This window comes from Ursus maritimus, unplaced genomic scaffold (assembly GCF_017311325.1).
Source record: "Ursus maritimus isolate PB19 unplaced genomic scaffold, ASM1731132v1 scaffold_14, whole genome shotgun sequence".
NCBI classification, from domain to species: domain Eukaryota; kingdom Metazoa; phylum Chordata; class Mammalia; order Carnivora; family Ursidae; genus Ursus; species Ursus maritimus.
In genome coordinates, this window is record NW_024423786.1 from 57,834,261 (window position 1) to 57,858,177 (window position 23,917).

The 23,917-nt window shown below is 50.2% G+C and overlaps 1 pseudogene; it reads left to right on the forward strand.

Annotated features, from left to right (window-relative positions):
- Positions 1-950: 950 nt before the first annotated feature.
- Positions 951-23,917, forward strand: part of LOC121102450 — a 67,206-nt pseudogene continuing 44,239 nt past the window's right edge.

The window sequence follows — 23,917 nt, forward strand, 5'->3', positions numbered from 1 at the left end:
CACCCTTTCATACTTGTCACCTGCCCGGGGGCAAAGGGCGCCCCTGCCTGCGTTTGTCACCCGCAGCTCCAGTAGGGCCCTGGGACCCCCAGAGCCACAGTGATACCTTTCATATTCTGCGGGAACTTGTGGCTCCTGACTGTGTCTCTGACCGAGGCTGTGGAGGCCCTTGGTCTGCCCAGGGGTCTGCCCAGCGGCTCTGCAGGCCTCTCAGCTCTGTCCTTTCTGTGGTGTGTGCCCGGTCTCTCCGGCTGGCCTTAGAGGAAGGGCAGGGAGTTTCTCTTTTAAAGGATGCTTTTTTGCTTAAACACCTGCACAGGCCAAGCCCTGAGCCTTGAGCATGTGGACCCCTCAGGGGCTTGGTGAGACTCAGGTATCACGCCATGTTAATGCACATACAGTGCCAAGAGATGCGGCGAGCAGACATTTCAGCTAGGAAAGGGGTGCCAGGGGCGGGCGGTCAGGAGGGCTGGGGTGGGCTCAGGTTGGAGGGAAGTCAGCCAAAGATGTTTTGGGTGGTGAGGACAGGTGCCGGGATCCTGGGTTGGGTCTGTGTAGTTTGCTCAGGGAGGAGACAGGAGGCTGGAGGAAGTGAGGAAGGAGGTGGGAGATGTGGGGTGGAGCTGTACGATGGGCCTGGGAGGATTTTGGTGTCTGTCTGCAGATGATGGGAATCGAGAGGAGGGGTTTTCATTGGGCAGCTTGGCCTCCCATTTGTTAGGTTGGTGGGAGGTGAGAAACCAGGGGCCAAGGCAGGGGCCCTGGGGCTTGCTGGTGGGAGATGCAGCTGGGGGAGAACCACGTGGCCATGGCTCTCTCCCCTGTCCCCAGCCTCTCTGCCTTTGCCATCCTGACGCTTGTGAACGCCCCGTATAAGCGCGGGTTCTACTGGTGGAGATGACTCCATCATGTGCCCTACCGGGCTCAGACACACCATCACACATGGGCTCATGGCCGGGTCCATCACGGCCACCATCATCCTTTGTAAGGCAGGAGAGGCTTAGAGGGTGGGAGGCGGGGGAGTGGGAGTGGTCGTTGGAAGAAGACCCTTTCGGAGTTCCCAGAACCCCAGCTGACTCAGGGAGTCTGGGAAGCTTGACCCTTTCTGTGGGGAGGGCCGAGGCCCAGGAGCCAGGAGCTGCTGGAGATGCCTCACAGCCGGCGTCCCAGCCCGCGGCAGGGGGCCCTCAGCTGCTCCTGTGCAGGTCTCAGCCGGAGAGGCCTACCGGCTATACACAGACCGCCTCTACTCCGCTATGGCAACAACACGTGGCCGCGGTCTACAAGGTGCTGGGCACCTTCCTGTTCGTGGGCTGCAGTGAGTCAGTCGCTGACAGACCTGGCCAGTAATGCATGATCGGCCGCCTGCGGCCCACGCTCCTGGCGGTGTGTGACCTCTGACTGGAGCCGTCAACTGCTCCATGTATGTGCAGGTGGAGAGGGTGTGCAGGGAACCCCGCCAACGTCCGAGTCCAGGTGGGTGCTGGGACAGCAGCCTTCACTCTGGGCTCATAGCGGGGCCTCCGCACAGATGTCCCACCCCTGGGAGGAGGGGCAGCTTTGGAGGAGGACCCTCAGGAGCTGAATGTGGAAGAGTGAGGTGGTTAAGGAGGTGGGGAGGGTGAGGCCGGAGTGGGGCCCGTGGGCCTGGGTCCTGTGGGGGGTGCCTGGATGCGGGGCCCCACTGCGGCCAAGCTTCTCTGTTCTGCAGCTCTCTGTGAAACCAACCTTTCCAAGTATAAATCCATTCTAATTTTCGCTTTTTTATTATTTTATTTTATTTTTTAGTAAGATTTGCGATATATCAGGTTTTTGTAAGACTTTATTCATTTGAGAGAGAGAGAGCATGAGTGGTTGGGAGGGGGCAGAGGGAGAAGAGACTCCCTCGTCCGGAGCAGGGAGCTCCACATGGGGCTCCATCCCAGGATCTGAGATCATGACCTGGCCGAAGGTGAGGCTTTCCGTCAGCAGGACACCCAGGCGCCCCACTTACTTCCTCTTTTTAAAAGATTGCAATACAAATTCACATAGGGGCGCTTGGTGCTCCTTCGCGTGGGTGGGTCATCTAGCCTTCGGCTCAGGTCGTGATCCGGGTCCTGGGATCGAATCTCATCATCAGGCTCCTTGCTGGCGGGGAGCCTGGTTTCCACCTCTCCTCTCCTGCTGCTCCCCATGCTTGTGCGGTCACTGCGCTCTCTCTCAAATAAATAAATAAATAAAAATAAATAAATAAATAAAATCTTTAAAACTTTCCACATAGCTAAAATTCACTAGTTTAACTATTTTAGTGTGTACAGTTCATGAGTTTTTAGTAATTCGCACCGAATGTTGTGCATCCATCCCCTACTATCTTATTCCAGAATATTTTTCCATCACCCCAAAAAGAAGCTCAGTGTCCGTCGGTCCGTCCCCAGCCCCCGTGCCCACGAGCCTGGTCTGCTGTGGCTCGGGTCCTCTGCTGACGCATACGGAGTCCTCCCCACGTGGCCTCTCAGTCTGGCTTCCTTCATGTCTGAGCTTACCACGTGGTAGTGTCTGTCTTTTTCGCCGCACCTGTTTGGGCTCTTGTTCCAAGCGGGGTATCTGTGTGATTGTTTCTCTCTCCTGGCGGAGTGCCCTTTCTCACTGGGTAACGTCCTTTGTCTCTCCTCGTGGTTTTTTTTTCCAGTGTCTAGTTTGTCTCCCAGCAGTGTAGCCGCTCTGGCCTGTCTTGTGGTTGCTGTTGTGATGGGATATTTTCCCCCATTTTTGTACTTTTCAACCTATGTATGTGTTTGAGACCTAAATGGTCTCTAGTACACAGAGTAAAGTTAGGAATATTTCAGAAACTCTTTTTGCAATCTCTGCCTTTAATTGGAGAGGTTAATCCCATTTACATTCATTGTAACTACTAATGAGGAAGGGCTTCTGCTGTTTTGTTATTTCTTCTTACATATTCTTTGTTTTTATGCTGACTTTTAAGTTTCATACATTACTATCTTCTTTCGTTAAATATTTATGTGATGATGCAAAGAGTTTGTGGCCATGATGGCTCTGCACTTCTGAGATTATTTTCACAGATTATATTTTTATCAGCATCGCCTGTTATAGCTTAGGTTTACAATTACTGTTTTATGCTGCTGTTTTAAACAATTGGGTCTAGTTGGCTATACCACCACGTACATTTTAGGTGCAGAGACAATATTTGTAGTTTATCGTGATGCTGGTCACTGGTAAATCTAGCTAACATCCGTGTCTCAGATAGCAGTTAAACATTATTAGACAAACCGGGAATTAGCCCCCGAGTATCTTAATACTGACGTCGTGCTGTGTGATTACCGTTGCTAGGTGTTTCTCAGGTCTTTGTGTGAGAGTTTGACTTACTGTCTAGTACCCTTTGTTTCTCCTGGAAAAGATTCCCTTCCGGTATTTACTTTGGGCAGGTATTGGAGGCATGAATTCTCCAGTTTTTGTTTATCTGGGAGTCTTAATTTCTCCTTCATTTTGATGGAGATAACATTTGGATAACTTTGCCAGATGTAGAATTCTTGGTTTCTTGATTGTGCCATCCCACCTCCTCTGGCTTCCATGGCTTCTGGGATGACGACCGGTCTGCGAATTGTCCTGAGGGCCCTCTGATTCAGGAGGACTCTTCTCCTGCTGTTTGACGGTTCTCAGTGACTGTCCTTTGGCAGGTGATTACGCTGTGTCTCTGTGGCTTTCTCCTTTTGGAGTTCATCAAGCTTCTTGGGAGTGTCGACTATCATTTTTGATTCAGTTAGGAGTGTTCAGCCATTATTATTTCTTCAGACTCTTTCTGCCCCTGTATTGCCTCTCTCCTCTCTTTGGGCTCCCACGAGGGTGATGGTATCCTTGAGTGCCCACGTCAGTTTCTCCCTTTCTTTTTACCTCTCCACTCACCCGACAGTCCGCTCTCCGTCAACTTGTTTCCATGGTCACTCTTCTCGCGCGTCTCAGATCTGCTAGTGATCTTTTCATTTGGATACTACTGTTTTCTAGCTCTGGAATGTCCAGTTGGTTCCTCTAGATAACCTTTTTGTCTCCTTTTGTATTGTGTGTATTTCTATGTAGTGAGACGTCGTGGTCGCTCTTTGAACAGGTTTTAAATGGCGGTTGAAAAGTCTTTCTCCAGTAAGTCTAGCGCCTGGGCTTCCTCAGGGATGGCTTCCATTAACAGGTGTTTTCCGCCTGTGTGCTTGCACACACATTTTCCCCTGCATGCTTTTGTACTTATTTGGTTGAAATTGGTATTTTTCATAGTGTACGTAGCATCTCTGGAAATCAGATTGAACTCCTCCCCGGGCATTGCTTTTGTGCGTTTGCTGCCCGTGTGGTTAGCTAGTTGGTTAAGTGATCTTTCTGAACTAATTTTGCAAACTCTGTATTCTTTGTCATGTGTGTGGTCAGCAGTTCTTTCTGGTAGCTGGGTGATCAGCTAGTGATTCGACAGAGATTTCTTAAACCCGGGCCGGGAGAGAGCGGATCTCTCAGAGTGTACAGATGGGCTCTGTGTGCTGTGCTGGGGCTGCCTTCAGCGCTCAGCCAGGCTCCCTGTGTGGCAGCTGAGGGTCAGCCAGAGGGAGAGTGAAGGGCTCCTTTCCTGAGCTTCCTGGTGGGTCTCTGCATGCTTCAGCCACTGTGCACAACCCCAGACAGCAGTGACCAACATTTGCTGGAAATGTTTCAGAGCAATGCCCCAGCTAGGCTGCCTCAGCACCAGGAGAGTGGGGCTACAGCCCCCAGATCTACCAGATGGGGTCCAAACACACCATCATAATTCTGGTGAAAGAGATCTGCTCCGCCTTGTACGTGTGGTCACCGTCAGTGCGACTGTTTGTACAGGTGTTTTTCATTTCTCTTATGGACGGCTGGAGCTTTGGAGTTTCTTTATCTGCCACTTCTCTTGTCCACGATGCCCTTTTGCTAAAACTTGAATTTAATTCTGTGTCAAGTACCACAGACGGGAAATAATCCTGAAGTGTGGCGTTAACTGTCTCGCCTGTCACTGTTGTCTGCCCTGGTTCCGAGTCTCTGGCCTGGATGTCCTTTCTTAAAAACGTGAACTCCAGCTGGAGACCTCTGTTGCATGGTCAGAGAAGTGAAAAAGGGGCCACGTTTCCCTGTAAAACCCTCCCTGTGCTGGGTCCCAGATGATGGGAAACACAGTGGGCTCCTGGGTTTGACAACGCAGAGATGGGAGGTCGTTGCCCCATGTCTGAAGCTCTGGGGCCCGGGCTCTGCTCCCCTTGCAGCCCTCCTGACGCCCGTCCTCTCTTTCTCAGGCTGTCCTTCTATTCCGGACACTCCTCCTTGGGATGTACTGCATGGTGTTCTTGGCAGTGAGTCTTCTTCCAGGTTGGCTTGTGGACCGGCCAAGTCCCTCTGCCTGCCCTGGGCCTCGGTTTCTCCTTCTGTAGGGGGGGTGGAGGTGGTGATGGTGGGGCCGACTGAGTACGCTTCATGAACTCCGGAGGCCCCGGCCTCTCTGGCTCCATGTTTGCGGCCCGAGGCTCCCATCTGTGCCCTGGGCGTGGGTGAGGCCCCTCAGGCTCCTAGGCTGATGGCCGCCCCTCTGTCCCCAGCTCTATGTGCAGGCGCGGCTCTGCTGGAAAGTGGGCGCGGCTGCTGCGGCCCTTACAGTGCAGGTCTTCCCTGCTGGCCTTTGCGCCTACATTGGCTCCACACCGCGACGTGTCGAACACACAAGCACCACTGGAGTGATGTCCTCGTTGGCCTCCTGCAGGGGCGCTGGTGGCTCGCCTCACTGTGAAGCTCCCGGAAGCGGCAGCCCCGCCCTGGGCCCTCTTGTCCTCCCCACTCCAGGCTTCACTTGAGCCCATCCCTCACCCCCCACTGCCTTCCCAGGTCCCTTTCCCTGCCCCAGCAGCTCTTGCTTCTCTCCTAGGTTCGCTACATCTCTGACTTCTTCAAGTCCCGGCCCCCATGGGCTGCCTGAGGAAGAAGAGCTGGGACGGAGCCAAGCCTAGGCTCACTGACGCTGACCCTGGGTGAGGCTGACCGCAGCCACTCATGGGTCCCGGTCTCTCTCTTCCTGAGGCAGGGCCCCGACTGTGGGTCTGGCTGGGCATCAGCACGATTGTGGTCCTGGTGGGGCCCCCTCCCCCAGGGTGGTGATGGGGACTCTGGATGGGCTCCGGGTCGCCCACGTGCTGCTGCCAGCCGGCATCCCGCTCAATCCCACCTCCTGTGCACGGACCCACGGGTCTGGGGTGCACGAGCTGCCCCAGCCCTACGAAAGGGATCTTGTGCTCTCAGCTCCACAGAACCCCCTCTGTTGGATTAGAGGGAGCCGAGAGTCCCGGATAGATGCTGTTTTTAGAAAGTGTAATGTATACCTGGACTTTTAGTAAAAGAGAGTGTTGCTCGCACGTGGTGTCAGCCTCTGTTCCTTACGGCCGCTCTGAGCACGGTTCCGACAGCAGAGCGAGGATGCTTGCTTCCTGCTGGGGCTCAGCGGAGCTCAGGCGTCAGCGGCTGGTGGCGGTGTTGTCGTCTGGAGACATGGGAGAGTGGCCCACTCCCTCCCTGGCCTCACCCCGTGTGTGTCTTCATCTGGCTGCCGATTGGTCACACCCCTTTAATAAGTACGCTGGTAAACCTCAGTGTTCCCTGAGTTGTGTGAGTCCTAGGGAGCGAGGTCGTGGGAACGGCCGTCTGATCGGTGGGTCGGAAGCACGGTGGCCGCCTGTTGGGCTGCGGCGCGCACCGTGCGACTGAGTCCTTAAGCCGGCGTGACCGATGCTCATCCTAGGGGCAGGGCCGTATGCAATTTAGTTCTCCAGACACACCCCCACTCCGATTGTGAAATTGGGTGTGGAAACTGGAAATGTATTGTTTGTGAACTGGTTAAGTCAACAAGGTGAATGAAAGTAACAGCCTACCCTCTTGGCTGCCTCTGGTTCCTGTCAGCAAGGAAGGCTGAGGGAAGCAGCTCAGCCTGGCACAGCGCCCAGGGCAGGGTCGGCATCTCCACAGGCTCCCACTGTTCCAGGCCCGGGAGGCGTAGGTTGGGAAACTCCGAGCCTCGGAGTCAGGGGTGCAGAAAGTTGTCTCCGTGGCCTCCTCCGTGGTAGGGAGGCCTCGCTGAAAGCCCCTCCCAGTACAGGCCCCCAATGGAAACACTGGGGCAGAATTCAGATGGAGCTCAGGAGCTCTAGTCGGAGGGGCTGGAGTCCTCGCCTGCAGCCTCCTTGGATGGCCTGTCAGGGCTGTGCCCCAGGTCTGCCTCCGTGGGGCCTGGAAGGTCCCACTGGGGTGTGGGCCTGGGGCCGGACTCCTATCCCCTTTCTGCTTGGGATATACACCCTCCCTCCAACGGATGTGGACCCTGTCTCAGATCCTCCCATCTCGGTCGAGTGCCCACCTTTTAATGGACATACCTGGGCTCCAAGTTCAAGTCCAGCGTCCGGCCTTCCTGGAGGACCTGGCCTGATCTCTTCCCCTCTGGTCGTGCCGTGGGGCTCCTGCTGCTCGTCCTCTGTCTCGGTGACAACGCCGCTCCGCCATTCACAGAGGTCAGCAGTGTGGAAGTAAATATAGACTAACTGCTAGGAAATACATACTTTTTTAAAAAGGAGATGTGGGGCGCCTGGGTGGCTCCGTGCAGGTGAAGATGTCTGCTTTCGGCTCAGGTCGTGATCCCAGGGTCCTGGGATGGGCCCATGTAGGGCTCCCTGCTCAGCGAGGGAATCTGCTTCTCCCTCTCCCTCTGCTGCTCCCCTGCTTGTGCTCTCTTGAATAAATAAATAAAATTAAAAAAGATGTGTTCAAAACCTTAGCATAGGGGAAGCCTTTTTGTAGTTGGAAAACAGAGAAAGTAGACTTGAGGAAAAGCTGGCGTCTGGGCCAGTGCAAGTGGCTCAAGACTCAAAAGGCACTGGGAGTGGGGGTCCCGGGGGCAGGAAGAAGATCGTGAGAGGCACCAGGCCTCTGGGGTGGGTCATCGAGGGGCTGGCACCTGAGGCGATGGCAGCACATGTAGAGCTCAACTTTTCAGGACCGGTGTCAACTGTGGGTTTGATTTTTGTACTAAATATGTGTAAAACGTCCTTATTTTTAAGTGTTCATGTTCTATTTGTCCCCGAAGCCGTTTTGTTCATACCCCGTCGCAGGGTGTTCCGCCGGAGCCTCAGCGTGATGAGCGTAGTGCCTGGGGGCAAAGATGCAGCCTCGCAGCGCCCGGGCTGGACCACGGGGTAGAGCGGTGTCCCGGCCGCCATGACCCGTGAGGACGCGGATGGAGACGGTTCCCGGCCGCCACCGACCTCGGCTCAAAGGTGCGCGGCGGGGGGAAGGAGGAGCCAGATGCCGCAGGACGCCCCCACGCGGACCTCCGGGACGTTCGAGGCTGGGGAGCCTGGGCATCCCAGGACGCGGCAGAAGGCAGTGCCCGAGCCTGGCTGCACAGCTGGTGAGTGCGCGACCCAGGTTCAGTAGCGATGTCAGTGAAGGGGGCGGGTTCTGCCAGGACCCACGGGAGCAGGCGGAATAAGCAGAGTCCGCGTCCACATGTAGCTCTCCTCCCTGGGCGAGGGCCTTGAAGGCCAAGGACGACAGTGAGGCTTTGGACCAGAGACAGTGGTACCAGCCGGTGGTCGAAACCCTCTGAATGCAGTTTGACCGCGATGAGGAGGTAAAGGCGCAGGAAAACAGAAGGTGAGGGAGGTGGCGGGCGTAGCTGAGGGTCCGGTGTTGGCCTTGAGCCGTGATAGGGCCTCTGGTGCTTTAGCGGGACCCCAGGACCACAGCTGTGAGGACAGAACTCTGTGCTGGTCAGACCCGTCTCCATAAAAAGGTCACATGGCCCTCTGGTCAGCAGGAAGCTGCTTCTTACGGATTTAGTCACGATTGTCTGGACACTTCTCGCGCTTGTCTGCATGCGATGAGAAGCAAGAGATGCCGTTCTGGGTTCCTGGTTCGTAGAGATGAGGAAAAGTTGGACATTTTGGTACACCAGGCAGAGATGCAGGGAAGCTCTCAAGAACATAATTGTAGGGCTATACTCCTTACGGTTTCATGGAGACAATAGTCGGTCTCTGTTCCTCTTCTTTACAAAGGGATTTTTCTGTTGATTCTCCCTCGAACTCCTAGATTCTTAAGCCATGGAACATGCCCAACATTTCCCTACTTTCTGATGTTTTTCGAAAAACCCTTCCTAACTGACTTTTGGAAACTTTCCTGAAAAAGCAGAATTTCTTTTGAGTTTTTAGGTGCAAAATGCTAGGGTAGGAAAATCCTGCTTCCTGGGTAAGGTGCACGCTGAAGTAATGAGGGGTGAGATTGTCGAATGTCTGTAACCCACAAGCTTTCACAATCACGAAATGTGGAGCAAATGTGGCAAAATTATAATACCTGTAAAGTCTCTGTGTTTGTTCATTATGTCACCCTGTACTATATTTTTATATCCAAACATAAGGAGAGATTCATGCCCAAGATGAATTTTCCTAAGCAAACAGTATCCATGCATTTCTTATTCTCAAAAGATCCCTATTTAAGTTGCAACAGCTAAAATCTGATTGAAAAACAAGATTATATTAATACTTTAATATAAATTAAATATAGTTAAAAATGAATATGGTTACCACCACAGTAATAAGAAGGCAGTTTCCCATTCATTAGCCACAGGCAGCGTGTGTGTGACAGCCTCGTGCCTTTGTCACTCTGAGCACTGTAAGTGGAAGGGAGGGTAGACATTGTACTGCAGAATTTAAACCTTGGATTTTCTTAATCCTCGCAACATCGCTTTTCAGCAGCTGGACAGTCCTGGGGCTCTCTCAGCAGGTGGACTCGAGCGGGTCTGACCCAAACAGGCCAGGATTTCGCTAGCCTTATTTTTAACAGTTGTGGTTTGTCGGAAGAAGCAGCCCAGTTTATACACTTAATAGCCGATTTTTGGTGAATCCAGGGCTTTGGACGAATCTCCGGTTGGTAAAAGCTGGAACTGCTGACCACAGGCACCTGCTGTATGAAGGTGCACAGCTCCTCCCCGTCGTGCTCCTTTTCCTGGCCCCAGACGACCTGCTCACCTCTTATCTCGGTGCAGAGACAAGCAGCCACACCGGGTCCCACCACCCTGTGGCAGCAGCAGCATGGCACCGGCCAGAGTGGCATCCCGGAGGCCACCTGGTTCCATTTTTCTTTTCAGAGGAAAGAATTCAGAGAGGATATTTCTGTAGAGATCCAAGCTTGAAAAGCACACCTTCCTTTCTTCACCTGCCATGAAAAGTGCTCTGTGTAGGTAAACAGTCTTGATCTCTGTCCAAGATATGTAGCCCGCCTGGGTTTTGTTCACGGCCAGTTCCGTGTTCAGTATCACTTTCGAGGTCTAGGGACGGGCCTGCTAAGGGCTGGTTTCCTGCAGGACCTGCTGAGGGTCACAGCGGCCTGTGGGGTTTTCCCTCCCCATCGTCCTGCTGGGATGAAGAGCACCCCACCTCCGAGTCCGGTGCATTCTGGTTTTCCATGGTGACCAAGGTATAAAGACACGCTCCCACTGGAGAGGACAGGCTTTCGCCTGCCCCCACCCCACCCTCATCTCCACTTGCGGGAATTTGCGAGGTTGTCGCGTCCGCATCTGGAAAAGAAAGAGCTGGGGAGAGTCCCTGCAGGGACACCTGGGGCTTGAAGTTGGGAGGTCTGGCCGGGTCTGACAGCCACATCAGGGAGCTCTCCTGGGGCTTTCAGTCAGTGCCACATTCCAGCCCCTGATTCCTAGGGACACATTGGCTCAGGAATGGACGTTCCCATTGGTCTCCTTTGTGGCAAACCCGGAGGCAGGGATCCACGCACGCACGCCGGCAGGGGAGCGTGAGGCGGACAGACCCACTATGCATGTGCTGCTTGTCGCCCAGCCTGCTTGCAGGGGCCTTTGGTGCTGTCCAAAAATGGAAGGCACTAGTGACATTATGGCCATTTAAATTAATTAAAAGCCATCAAATAAAGAGTCTGGTTTATCAGCCAGAGTGGTCATATTTAGAAGCATAAAAACAAACAGAAGGCCAGATGAAGGAAAGATTCTTGTTGTTGCAGCGATTCGACAGAGGAGCGCTGGCTGGAGGGTCAGCCGTAGGGCTGTTAGGGGCGTAAGGGTGGTGCCGGGTCAGGATGGGGTCAGTCACAGGTCATTCAGCCACAGAGGGCACAGCCTTCTCGGCAGCAGCCCCTCGGGGCGGATGACACTCGAGGGACCACATGGGTACGACCACCTGAAGGAGATTGAAATAGATCGCCTTTCTGACCTCTGACTAGAGCTGAAATCAATGTGAGAGAAACTGGAAGTTTACGCAGAGAGCTGGATCTTAGCACTGTTGAAACACCAGCTTGAAATCAAAGTGAGTGGTGGGTGCTTGGGAGGCTCTTGGTTTTGGCTCAGGTCATGATATCAGGTCTGGGATCGAGCCCATGTCAGGCTCACGCTGTGGAAGTCTGCTTAGGGATTCTTCCCCCACCTCCCTAGCCCTCTCTCTCTCTCTCTCTCTCTCTCTCTAAAATAAAAATAAGCTAAAGAATAATCCTGAGACCAACAAAACATGAACAATCTATAGCAGAAGTTATGAGATGTGCAAAAGCAGTGAAGGTTGTTTTTAAATTCTGACTTAATTTTTTTTAATTTAAATTACAATTAGCCAACATCATTAATTTTTGATGTAGCGCTTCAATGATCATTAGTTGCATATAACATCCCAGTGCTCATCATCACATGCCCCTTCTTAATGCCCATCACCCAGTTGCCCCATCCCCTAACCCTTATCCCTCTGAAACCGTGTTTGTTTCCCGGGTCATAGATCTCTCATGTCATGTCTCACTCTGCCTCTGGTTCCTACACCTTCAGTTTTCCCCTCCCTTCCCGTGGTCTGCCCACTATTCCTTATGTTCCACGTATGAGTGAAACCATATGATACACTGTCTTCTCTGCTTGACTTTCTTCACTTAGGCGTAATCTCCTCCAGTTCCATCCATGTGGATGTAAATGGTGGGTATTCGTCCTTCCTGATGGCTGAGGGACTATCCCATTGTATATATGGACCACATCTTCTTTGTCCATTCATCTGTTGAGACATCTCGGCCTCCACAGTGTGGCTATTGTGACATTTGCTGCTACTATGAACATTAGGGTGCAGGTGCCCCTTCCGGATCACTACATCTGTAACTTTGGGGTAAATACCCAGTAGTGCAATTGCTAGGCCATAGGGTAGCTCTGTTTTTAACTTTTGAGTAAACCTCTAATGCTCTTTTCCAAGTGAGCTGACCAGCTTGCATTCCACCAACAGTGTAACAGGGCTCTCCTATGATCCTTCCAACATTGTTGTTGTTTCTTGTCTTGTTAATTTTAGCCATTCTAACTGGTGTAAGGTGGTATCTCATGTGGTTTTGATTTGTATTTCGACGGTGCAGTGCTGTGGCTTATTTCTTCATGTGTCTGTTGGCCATTTAGATGTCTTCTTGCAGAAACAAGTCTGTTCTGTCTTCTGGGCACTTCTTGATTGGATTGTTTTTCGGGATTATTAGTGTGGTAGATTCTTCTTCTATATATTTTGGATACTAACCCTTTGTAGGATATGTCATTTGCAAATATCTTCTCCCTATTCTGTGGTGGCCTTTCAGTTTTGTTGACTGCATTTCCTTTGCTGTAACAGAAGCTTTTTATTTGAAGAAGTCCCAATAGTTTATTTTTGCTTTTGTTTCCTTGCCTCAGGAGACATATGTAAAAAGAGTGCTATGGCTGATGTCAAGAGCGATTACTGCCTGTGTTCTTCCTCTAGGATTTTTATGGCTTACATAAAATTTAGGGTCTTTGGGGCTTGCTGGGTGGCTCAGTGGTTAACATCTGCCTTGGCTCAGGCGTGATCCGGGTCCTGGGATCGAGCCCAGACTGGACTCCCCTGCTCTGCTAGGAGCCTGCATCTTCCCTCCCACTCCCCTGCTTGTGTTCCCCTCTCTCTGGCTGTTTCTCTCATGTCAAGTTAATAAATAAAATCTTTTAAAAAATTAGGTCTTTAACTAGGTCACATTTGGTCTTTAATCCATTTTGGAATTTATTTCTTGTGTATGGTATAAAAAAAGTGGTCTAGCCTCAAAATTAAAAAAATAGAAAAACACCTTACAATCCACAGCCCAAGGGTCCAATGAATGAGGAATAGATAAAGAAGATGTGGTATATACACAGAATGGAAAATACTCTCAAGCCACAAAAGCAGAATCTTCCATTTTGCAATGATGTGGATGGAGCTAAGAAAGGATTACGCTAAGTGAAATAAGTCGTCAGAGAAAGACAAATACCATTCCATTTCACTCATATGTGAATTTAAGAAACAAATGAGCGAAGGAAGAAAGGAGGCAACCAGAAACAGACTCTTTTTTAATTAAGTTTTTAATTTAATTTAATTAATTTATTTTTTAAAAGATTTTATTTATTTATTCGACAAAGAGAGAGACAGCCCCAGAGAGGGAACTTGCAACAGGGGGAGTGGAGAGGAAGGAAGCAGGCTCATGAGCAGGATAGCCTGATGTGGAGCTCGTCCCATAACGCCGTGGATCCTCCCTGAGCCAAAGGCAGAGCGGCAATCTAGCTGTGCCAACCCAGAAGCGCCCCTAGGTTTTAATTTCTAATTCAGCATTGTTGTAATCGTTATATTGAATTGTTTTCTTAGGTTTGTCATCACTCACCTCGTGGTGAGTGTCTGTTAACGAACTGGTGGTTACCATGTGGGGCGTGGTGGGTTTGGGAGGCTGGTGAGGCAGGTGTTGGGGATTAGTGCAAATTGTGCCTAGCATTGAGGCACCAGGTGTTGCATGGAATTGATGAATGCACATTGTACACCTGAAACTGTATTACACACTACATGTTAACTAACTGATTTAAATAAGAACTAGACAACAAAAGAAAACGAGAGGCCTCTTTTACATGACACACAGACACAAAGATCCCAAGCTAGAGTATTACAACAGTGAATCCACAACAGTAAAAGGGAAAACCATCACAATGAAATTAGAGGTTGCTCCTGGATGAAAGTTTGGTCGAAATTTGAAAATCATCAAGGTAAAACCACATACAAACAAAATAGGAAAATTAAATGACTATCTCTATGGATGATGAAAAATTGATGAAATTCAGTATACATTTATAGCCCAAAACTGTCAGTAAGAACAGGCAAAGAAGTATGTCTCTTACTCAATAAAGGGTAGCCCAAAAGAACTACATACTCATGCCATCAAAAAAAATTCTTTAATGAAATCTTGCCATTTGCAGTGACGTGATGAACTAGAGGGATGTATGCTATCTAGAAATAGATCAGTCAGAGAAAAATATCTATGATCTCACGTGGAATTTAAGAAACAAAACAGGTCATAAGGGGAGAGAGGAAAAAAAAATGAAACAAGACAAAATCAGAGAGGAACTAAATCATGAGAGACTCTAATCATAGGAACAAACTGAGGGCTGCTGGAGGGAGGGCTGGGGGCTGGGGGGCTGGGGCTACTGTGTGATGTGGACATTAAGGAGGCACGCGGGATGTAATGAGCCCTGGGTGTTACATTATAAGACTGATGAATCACTGACCCTCTACCTCTGAAATCAACTACAAATTATATGTTAATTAATTGAATTAAAAATAGTAATAATAAAGAAAATATATATGTTCAACTAAAAAATGGATATCTAAGAAAGTATACAGCCAACATCATACCTAATGGTACTTCCTGGATGTTTCCTCCTACTGTGATTTTTAAATATCGACTAACTTTCAATTTTGAGATAACTGTATATTCCCATGAGTTTAAAGAAATAATACAGAGAGATCCCAGGCTACCCTGCACCCAGTTTCCCCTAATGACATCTGCAAAAATGCAGTATGATATCACAAGCGATGCTGGCGTGCAAATAGTCAAAGAGACGTTCCCGTCCTAAGCAAGGACGCTTCATGTTGCCCCTTGGCACATCCTCTCCCCTGTCACCCCTTCTCCTCTTAACCCTCAACAGCACTAGTCCCATCTCCATTTCTGTATTTGTCATTGCAAAAATGTAACATGCAAACACAATCAGAGTGTATTAACCTTCGGATTGGCTTTCCTCACCTCAAAATAATTCCACTAAGCATTCAGAGAATTTGCGTGTGTGTGCCAATACTTTGCTCTCTGTTTGCAGAAAATATTCTATACGGATGTACCAAAGTTTGTTAAGCTATTCATCTATTGGAAAGATGTCTGTGTCGTTTCCAGTTTTTGGTTATTATGAAGGACCCTGCTATTAACGTTAGGTTACAGGAGTTTGTTTGTTTGAATTTTCCTTTTTTTCTGCTTCTACACATAAGTTATTACTTTTTAAAGTTTTTATTTAAATCCAGTTAAGCCTGCAGTGTAATATTAGATTTAATTCAGGTGTACTAATAGAGGATTTAACACTCCATACAACACCTGGTGCTTGTCATAACACGTGCCCTCCTCTAATCCCCATCACCTGCCTCACCCATCCCCACTCCGCTCCTGGTAACCATCAGCTAGTTTTCCACTTAGTTAAGAGTTTGTTTCTTGGTTGCCTCCCTCTCTTTCCTCTTTGCTCATTTGTTTGTTTCTTAAATTCCACATATGAGTGAAGTTGTATGTTATTTGTCTTTCTCTAACTGACTAATTTCAAAGCTTAGCATAATATCTTAGCTCCATCCATGTCCTTGCAAATGGCAAGATTATGTTCTTTTTGGCGAGTAATATTCATTATATATACACACCACATCTTCTTTGTGCATTTCAGCAGTTGATGGACACTTGGGCTGTTCCCATGATTTGGTATATGGATAATGCTATCTACAGTGGCGTACAGGTTTTTATGTGAAAATAATTTTTCATTTCTGTGGGATCAAAATTCCCTGGAGTGCTACTGCTGAGTTATGTGGATAATTAGCGTGAAGTTCTTTGTGAAGAAACTGCCAAACTCTTTTCCAGGAGTGTTCAAAAGATTTTTACATTACAACTAGATGTATACAAGTGGTGATACTGCATTGCTGCTAACATTTGCTACGGCCACTTGTAAAATCAAATACAGCTATTCTGATGGTGGATGTGTGCAATAATAAGTACAAACTCTTTTTCCCCCATTGTGCGGTCAGCTTTCAGCCCCTCTCATTCTTCTCGCTGTGCCTCAACTCTGGGCAAAGTGATAAGAAATCCCAAGTTCTCCCTCCTTTGGCACATGAGGAAATTCAAAGCATGCAGTCCCCTGCTAGGGATGTATAAACTGTCACCCCCACTAGTGTAAGTAATAAAAAGAAATCAGGCCAATTTCCTGTACATTCTTTCATTCCTAGCCATGGAGACGGGGATACTGGGATGTAGAATGTGCTGTATATTCACAGAGTTCCCTGAGTATTTCTGCTGCGACTGCCCTGCACGATACATTCAGGCAGTGACTATTACTGCAAGCCACTCTAAGTGGGCCTGGCTCCAGTACAGACTCCTCTACATCATTCGAATTTGTTCTTTCTCTCCCTGGTTTAGATGCAATAGTATCTACATGGTGACTATCCACAGATTACAGACACCACATGAAGCGGCTCCAGAATGTCGCACTGGTGCTGTCAGCTCTGATCATGCCTCTCCTGAAACCTCCTCTCATATTTGTGAGCTGTTTTGTTTAGTGCTTTTACTGACCAACACCTTTCTTACTGTTTATTTGTTTTGTACAAGTAAGAAAAAGCCTGCAACTGGAGAAATTTAGTAACTTTTTTCATCATGTTACCTGACCATTCTGTTCTTGCCTTCTGATTAAAAATGAAAATAGAATTTCCAGAATACATTTCATGAAAACAAAAAATCAGAATTTTTCTCTTCCCTAAAGAAACTTCATTGATGACAGGAACACTCTTCAAGCATTCTGCTATACCAAGGAGCTATTAGGTATGAATATAGATAACACGCTTAACAATGACATGAGTTACATTTATAGTCCCCGTTGAACTGACTTAACAATCCAAAGAGCTATAATCAAGTTATTGTCAATTTATGAAACATTTAGACATTAAATGTAAGGTTTGGGTTATGATGTCAGTATATGTATAACAACATTTTATAAAGCAATAACACATATATAATGTACAATGTTTGTAACATGAGGAGACAGTATTTATCATACAGTTACAGAAATCATAAACCTCCCAAAGGGTAGTGGTTACTTGTGTTGTAAGGACCAGCCTAATCCAAAGCAATTGGTGATGAAATACGGTGTTTACTAAATTGTCTTTATACTTTTGTATGTCAGAAATATGTCATAATTTAGTTTTTAAAATAAACAGAATTATTATTATTTGCATATAAATCCAGGAAATCAAATTACAGTATTTTTATAGCATTTAGATAAAGAAGGAACAGTAAGAAAATAAACAAGATCTCAAAAACAACTGGAAGATTATTGTCCTGAGAACTGTTGAATATAGAGGTGATCTCCACAGGCAAGAAAATAAGACAGCTTGTCATAGTCACACGTTATCACAAAGGCTACAAGCTCAGTTTACGGCATATAGATCTTCAATAGTGCGGATCAGGTGGTTGTGGTATGCGGTTAGGGAAATAATTATTTTTTTTTTTAGAGTTCGGTCGGTATGCTTAGGTCAGAGTCTGGGGGTTAGGGGTTTGAGGTCAGGGTCAGGGTTAGGTTCCAACATAAATCTGCCTTTCTCCTCCTCCTCCATCTCCACCTGGGCTTCAGGGGACGGAACTTGCCCTAGGGTCACACATGAGTCCGGGGTTGAGCTGAGCACTGGCTTTCTGCCCTCAGTCCTGGGCCTCTACAACAGAAAAGTGAATGTCTACCTGGTCACTGAGTGTTTCAAATCAACCCAACCCCAGTCAAGGGCTGTGGAGGGTGTCAGGGTCATGTAATGTTCTTTCCACTCTCCCATCTGGGAAGAGTGCTGCCTGGCCCCATTCTGCCTGGGCAGCTCCAGGTGCCAGCAAGCCCTGACCCATAGAGCACTCAGTAGACACGTGTAGACTTACACAGACTGGTCAGGGCCCAGCCATCCCCCATGGGCACCCTTCTTGCAGACTGGTGGGGCCTCCTGGCTTCTCCTTCACGTGGATGCACCGAGTTCTGTATGGATTCATCTGTGGAAGGACACCTGATCTTCAAGTTTTAGCTATAGTGAATAGAGCTACTGTGCATAATTGCATGCTAGTTTTGGTAGGGAACTAGTTCAAGGCAGTTGATTAAATACTGAAGTGTGATTGTTGGATATTCAGGAACTGACATTTATTTGTTTGGAAACACTGCCAAACTGTCTCTCCCAAGTGGCCGTATGGGTATCCCCAGCATGAAGAAGTGTTCGGTGTCATTCCTCACCCTTGAACAACTGGTACCCTCATTTTCTGACTCTAGCATTTCTCATAGGTGTGCCGCACTATCTCACTGTTGTTTAAACTTTGTAACTTCCTAATGATAGAGGATGTAGAGCCTGCTTATCTATTGCTAGTACATCTTCACTTTGTCCAGTGTGTCTGTTCAGAATATTTATCCATTGATAATTAGGTTATTTGCTATCCTTACTGTTGAGTTCTAGAGAGTTTTTGGAACATTTTGAATACAGATCCTTTATCAAAATGTGTTTTTGCAAATATTTTTCTGGCCAGCTTTTGGGTTGTCTTTTTGTTCTCTGGTTCGGTCTTCACAAGAGCAAGTTTTGATTTTATAAAGTTCACGCTAATCAATTTTTTTTTCTGGATCGGTGTTTGGTGCTGTGTATTAAAACTCATCACCGGATGCCAGGTAGCCTAGTGGGAAGCGATCTGCTCTTCAGCTCAGGCAGCGATCCCGAGAGTCCTGGGATGAGATCCGGCAGTGGGCTCCCTGCTCAGCAGGAGTCTGCCTCTCCCTCCTGCCCTCCCCTCGCTGTACTCTCTGTCTCTAACAAGTAAATAAATAAAATCTTATATAAAAACAACTCACACTGGCAAGGTAATGTAGCGATTTTCTTTTCTGTTTTCTTTTTGATATTTTGATAGTTGTATATTTTAAATTTACGTACAATTTTGAGTGAATTTCGTGGAAGTTGTAAAGGTTTTGTCTACATTTCATTATAGTATATGGTTTCCAAGTCATTGTTCCTTAAGTATTTCTGAGAGCCGGGATATTGTAATCCCATTTCAGTTAGAAATTTCCAAGGTTTATTGAGCTCGGCTGGACCGAAGAGGACAAGTGCATCGTGTACTAGCGCACCATACTCTGCGCCTGCCTCCTGCACTACCTGCCGCCGCCGCGGGCCAGGCTCCCTGACCGGGCGAGGGCCTGTGCTCAGCCCGCTACGGTCCGCCTGTAATGCCCGGAGCCGCTCCCACTGCGGAACTCCGGAGGGGCGGGGCGCCGTGCACTACTGACAGGAGCCCGGCCTTCCGGACCCTCATGACAGTTCGGGAGGACGTGGGGCCGCGTGCACACCTTACAGGACCCAGGTCTCCTGACCCGCCGCGGGAGGAGAAGGTGAGGCCGCCTGGGGGCTGCCGAGGGTCCGTGCTCACAGGAGCCTCGCGAGCAGGGCGCGCGGTAGAGCGCGATGGGGTTTCCGTGGCATGTGCGGTGCCGTGGGGGTCCCTGTGTAAGACTGGCAGAGGGCTGTGGGGTCTCCCTCTCTGGCTCCGGATCAGCTGGGCTGGTCCGCGGTCCGTGTTTACGCGCCTGCGGATCGTTCCGGGGCTCGCAGGCGTCTGCCATCAGGGAGCTCTCCGGCCGCCCCCCCGGTGCTCGGCTCCCGAGCACCCGCCCCGCAGCGTCCTCCGCGCTCACAGCCGGTCCGGGCATCGGTTCGGCGCTGGAGGTTCGGGTAGCGACAGCGCGGACTCTGCAGACAGAGCGGCTGTGGGGAGAGCAGATGCTCCCGGCGTCAGGTTCTCCTCTCAGGCGCAGAGTGTCTTCCGGTCTCCGCGTGCCGCCCTCGGCGCTGTCGTCGGTGTTCACGAGGTGTCCGCTCTGTTCCTTGTGTCTCCCGGGTGCCCGAGGCAGGGCTCACGTCTCTCTCGAGCCTGTCGTCGGGTGCCTCCCGGCGTTCGAGGACAGGGCTGTTCGTCTCCCTCGGCGTCTGTCGTCGGTGTCTCCGGGTGTCCGAGGACAGGAGCTGTCCCCCTGTTCAGTATTCCCTCATAGGAGGAGGAGGAGGAAGTTGGGAGCGTTGTTCTGAGAAAAGCGGGGGTTCGGGGTGATGGGGGGTTCTCACCCACTGAGCTGCGGGGTGTTGACTTCTTGGAGGAGGTAAAACCCGCCTTCCCCTTGGGGCCTGTGACTGATGAGTCTCTGCTGTGGGGCTTCTAATGTGGGGCCTGTAACTGACACTGAGTGGTCGGCTCCGCCAGCGCCCTTCTGGCGACAGTCCACTTTACCGAGGTTTCCTTCATGCATTTTCACAGTTCTAACCAGTTTTTGGTGGAGGCTGAAGGGAAAATTCGAATCCAGATCCTGCTGCTTCTCTTGCCCGAGACACAGGGGCCCCGATGTCATCTCCCACGAGTCTCTTGCTAACGTGTGGCCTCCTACCCTGGTGAGGCCTCTCCGTGGTGGGTGAACTGGGTCTGGGAGGACTTGGCCTCCATCACGAAGCTTGATATGGTCTCTGCTCCTGTGACCTGGTGCTGACGTGGTTGTTCCTAAGAGTACTTGACTGCGGTGATTTCAAGGTGCAGTGAACCTGTCACAGCAGCACAAATAGCTTTATCTCCACACTCGGGCTCCCCAGCTGTCAGTTTCTTTACCACATTTGCCACTTCACACGGGATACTTCAGTGCGTTTTACCTTGCGAACAGGACACGCTCCCGCGGATCCACCACATAGCCCTGACGAGAATCATCATGGTTTCCATATTATAACCCAGACCACAGGTCCACTTGAACTGTCGCCACCGCCCGCTGTCTGAAATGTCCTGCTCCATTCGGATCCAGTTTTCTTTCTTCAAGTGCTCCCGAGACTTTCCTGTACTTGCACAACTCTGATGGATTTAAGGAGCACAGATGGCTCCAATCTGGGTGGCCTCTCTGGATGGCTTATGTCGCTTGGGCTGTTTTCGTGTCCGTCCACGTGGTGACATGCATCAGTCCTTCATTTCTTCACTGTGACTAAACATAGTAACATTTACCACTTAAAACATTTCAGGTTCACAGTTCTCTGGCTTAGCTGAGTTCACACTTGTTGTACATCATTCTCTAGAACTTTTCTTTCTCCCCGAGGAGACTATGCATGAAACACCAACTCTCCATTCCCCTTTCCTCTCAGCCCTGCAGCCACGTTCAACTTTCTGTCTCTAGACACCTCATACAGGTGGAATCACACAGTGTCTGTCCTGCTGTGAAAGCCAGCATCCTGTCCTTGTTCCTGATTTCAGAGTAGAGCTGTCAGTCTTCAGACTCGAGCATGGTGCTTGCTATAGGTTTATTGAAAAAAATTACCCCTTATTCCTGTTTTTCGAGTGTTTATATCAGCAACAGACTTTGGATTTTGGTTAGAACCTTTTCTGCATCAATTAACGTGACCACATGTTTTTACTTAAACATTTAGGGGAGTATAACATTGCTTGTTTTCAGTATATTGAACAACCTTTGAGATGTTTGTGAAGAGACACTTATGATGTACAATATATTTAAGAGCTCTAGTTTTGCAATTTTTCTGATCAGGCTTCACATCTATTTTAAGACAGGTGTAGGAATGTATTTGCCGATTTTGTGATGATTTCATTGGGGTTGGTATTAGTGGTTAGGGTTGGTGTTACAGGTGTTAGGTTATGGTTGGAGTTAGGGTTAGGGTTAGGGTCTCCCTGTCCTCTTCTGCACAGAGCCCATTCTCCTCCAGTAACCAGAGTGATCTTTTCGACGCATAACATTTGGGCCTCTCTGTGGTCTGCTCCCTCCTGCCCATCCTCCAGCCTCACCACCTCCACCACGGCCTGCCCTCCGTGGGCCACCCAGGAGTGTGATTGTCCCACATGTGCCTCAGGCCTGAGTCAAGACTTTGCATTCACTGCTCCCTCTGCCAGGAGCACTCTTCTCTCCCCCTGCTTCATGTTTGGCTTGTTTCCCATTGGCTGGGCCCCAGGCCTTGCCCCTGATGACCTGACTCACGTCTGCTGGTTGAATGTGCCTGTCCGCTATTTAAATGTAGTGCCCGCCTTCCCAATGTGAGCAATTTGCTAACCTGCCGTGATGGGGCAGGTGTAAGGCGGTAACCTTAGTGTCTGCATAAAAATCAGTCTCAGAGGGGCTCACCAAACTTGCCTGATGATGGGGGAGCTGCTGTCCCTATGGTGGGGAGCAGGTAGTCCCCTCAAAGGGGGACCAGCCATGTGAGGTGGTTGGACAAGACTCCCAACTTCTTGTCTGGGGAGATGTAGACCTGGACCTGGAAGCTTACACCCTTGGATTCAAGGCTGGGGCCTAAGCAAGCTCCTTCTTCTTCCAGAGGTCCTCTTTCCCCTTCCCTGACCATGGGCTGGACCTGATTCCTGACCTGGGGGAGTTCGAGGGTGACCCCTCCTAGGAATACCAGGGGTTTACTGAGGACCTTGTCAGCAGGATGCCCAGTAGCCTTGAAGGGAGGACCCTACAGGAGGTGGAGACAGCTCTGTGGGGGCCGGTGACATCCCACTCAAAACAAAATGGGGCTGGTGGCCGGCCCTGCTGGTTCTACTGTAGGGCATAGAAACAAGGGCTGTGCCCCAAGGTGCTCCGCTCCTGGCAGGTGGGGACAGGACCTGGGGGTTTGCCCGGGAGCTCAGCACAGGGGGAGTGTTCCTGGCTCCAGCATGCTAGAGCCCATGTGGGGCTGCATGGGCTTCCAACCTCTTAAGCCTTAGGCACCCCTTTGTAAGATGGGGTGCTGACGGCCCCCATCTCTGGGAGCAGAAGGTAGGGAGGCCCCATGGGCAGACTCACTCAGGAGAGGCCAGGAGAGTGGCTGTTGCTTAAAGCAGCCCAGGGCCTGACCCCTTGAAGAAGGTACACAGGTCTATGGCCCTCAGTTTCGGGGTCCTGCTGCCAGCCTCTGGCAGTGACCCTCCTCTAACCCTGTCCCCTGTCCCCATAGCTATGTGGTCTTCCTGGAGCTAGTCCTGCAGATGGCAAAGAAGCACTTCATGGTGGGACACAGGGTCACCTACTACGTCTTCACTGACCAGCTGGCTGCTGTGCCTGTGTGCCCCTCTGTGAGGGCCGGAGGGCGGTGGTCCTTATGGTGGACACAGCGTCACCTAGTACGTCTTCAGCGATCAGCCAGCTGCCGTACCCGTGTGCCCCTCCGTGAGGGCCAGTGGGTGGTGGTCCTCAAGGTCCGCGGTGCCTCATGGTGGACACAGGGTCCCCTAGTACGTCTTCACGAACCACCAGCTGCCGGGCCTGTGTGCCTCTCCGGGAAGGCCGGAGGGTGGTGGTCCTCGAGGTCCGCGGCGCCCCGCGCTGGCAGGATGTGTCCATGCAGCACATGGCGATGATCAGCCGCTTCTGTGAGCAGCGCTTCCTCCGTGAGGTGGACGACCTGGTGTGCGCGGATGTGGACATGAAGTTCCGCGACCATGTGGGTGTGGAGATCCTGTCCCCCCCTTTGTCACTTTGTACCCCAGTTTCTACTGGGTGGCCAATGAGAACTTCCGCTTCGCGCACCGGCCGCAGTCCCAGGCCCACACACCCCAGTTTCTACTGGGTGGCCAATGAGAACTTCCGCTTCGCGCACCGGCCGCAGTCCCAGGCCCACACCCCCAGGCACCAGGGCAACTTTTACTATATGGGGGCCTTTTTGGGGGGGTCAGTGGTGGAGGTTCACTGACTGACATTGGCCTGTCACCAGGCAATGGGGGTCGACCTGGCCAATGGGATGGAGGCTATGTGGCCGGACGAGAGCCACCTGAACCACAAGCCCACCAAGCCCCGGAGGCCACATGG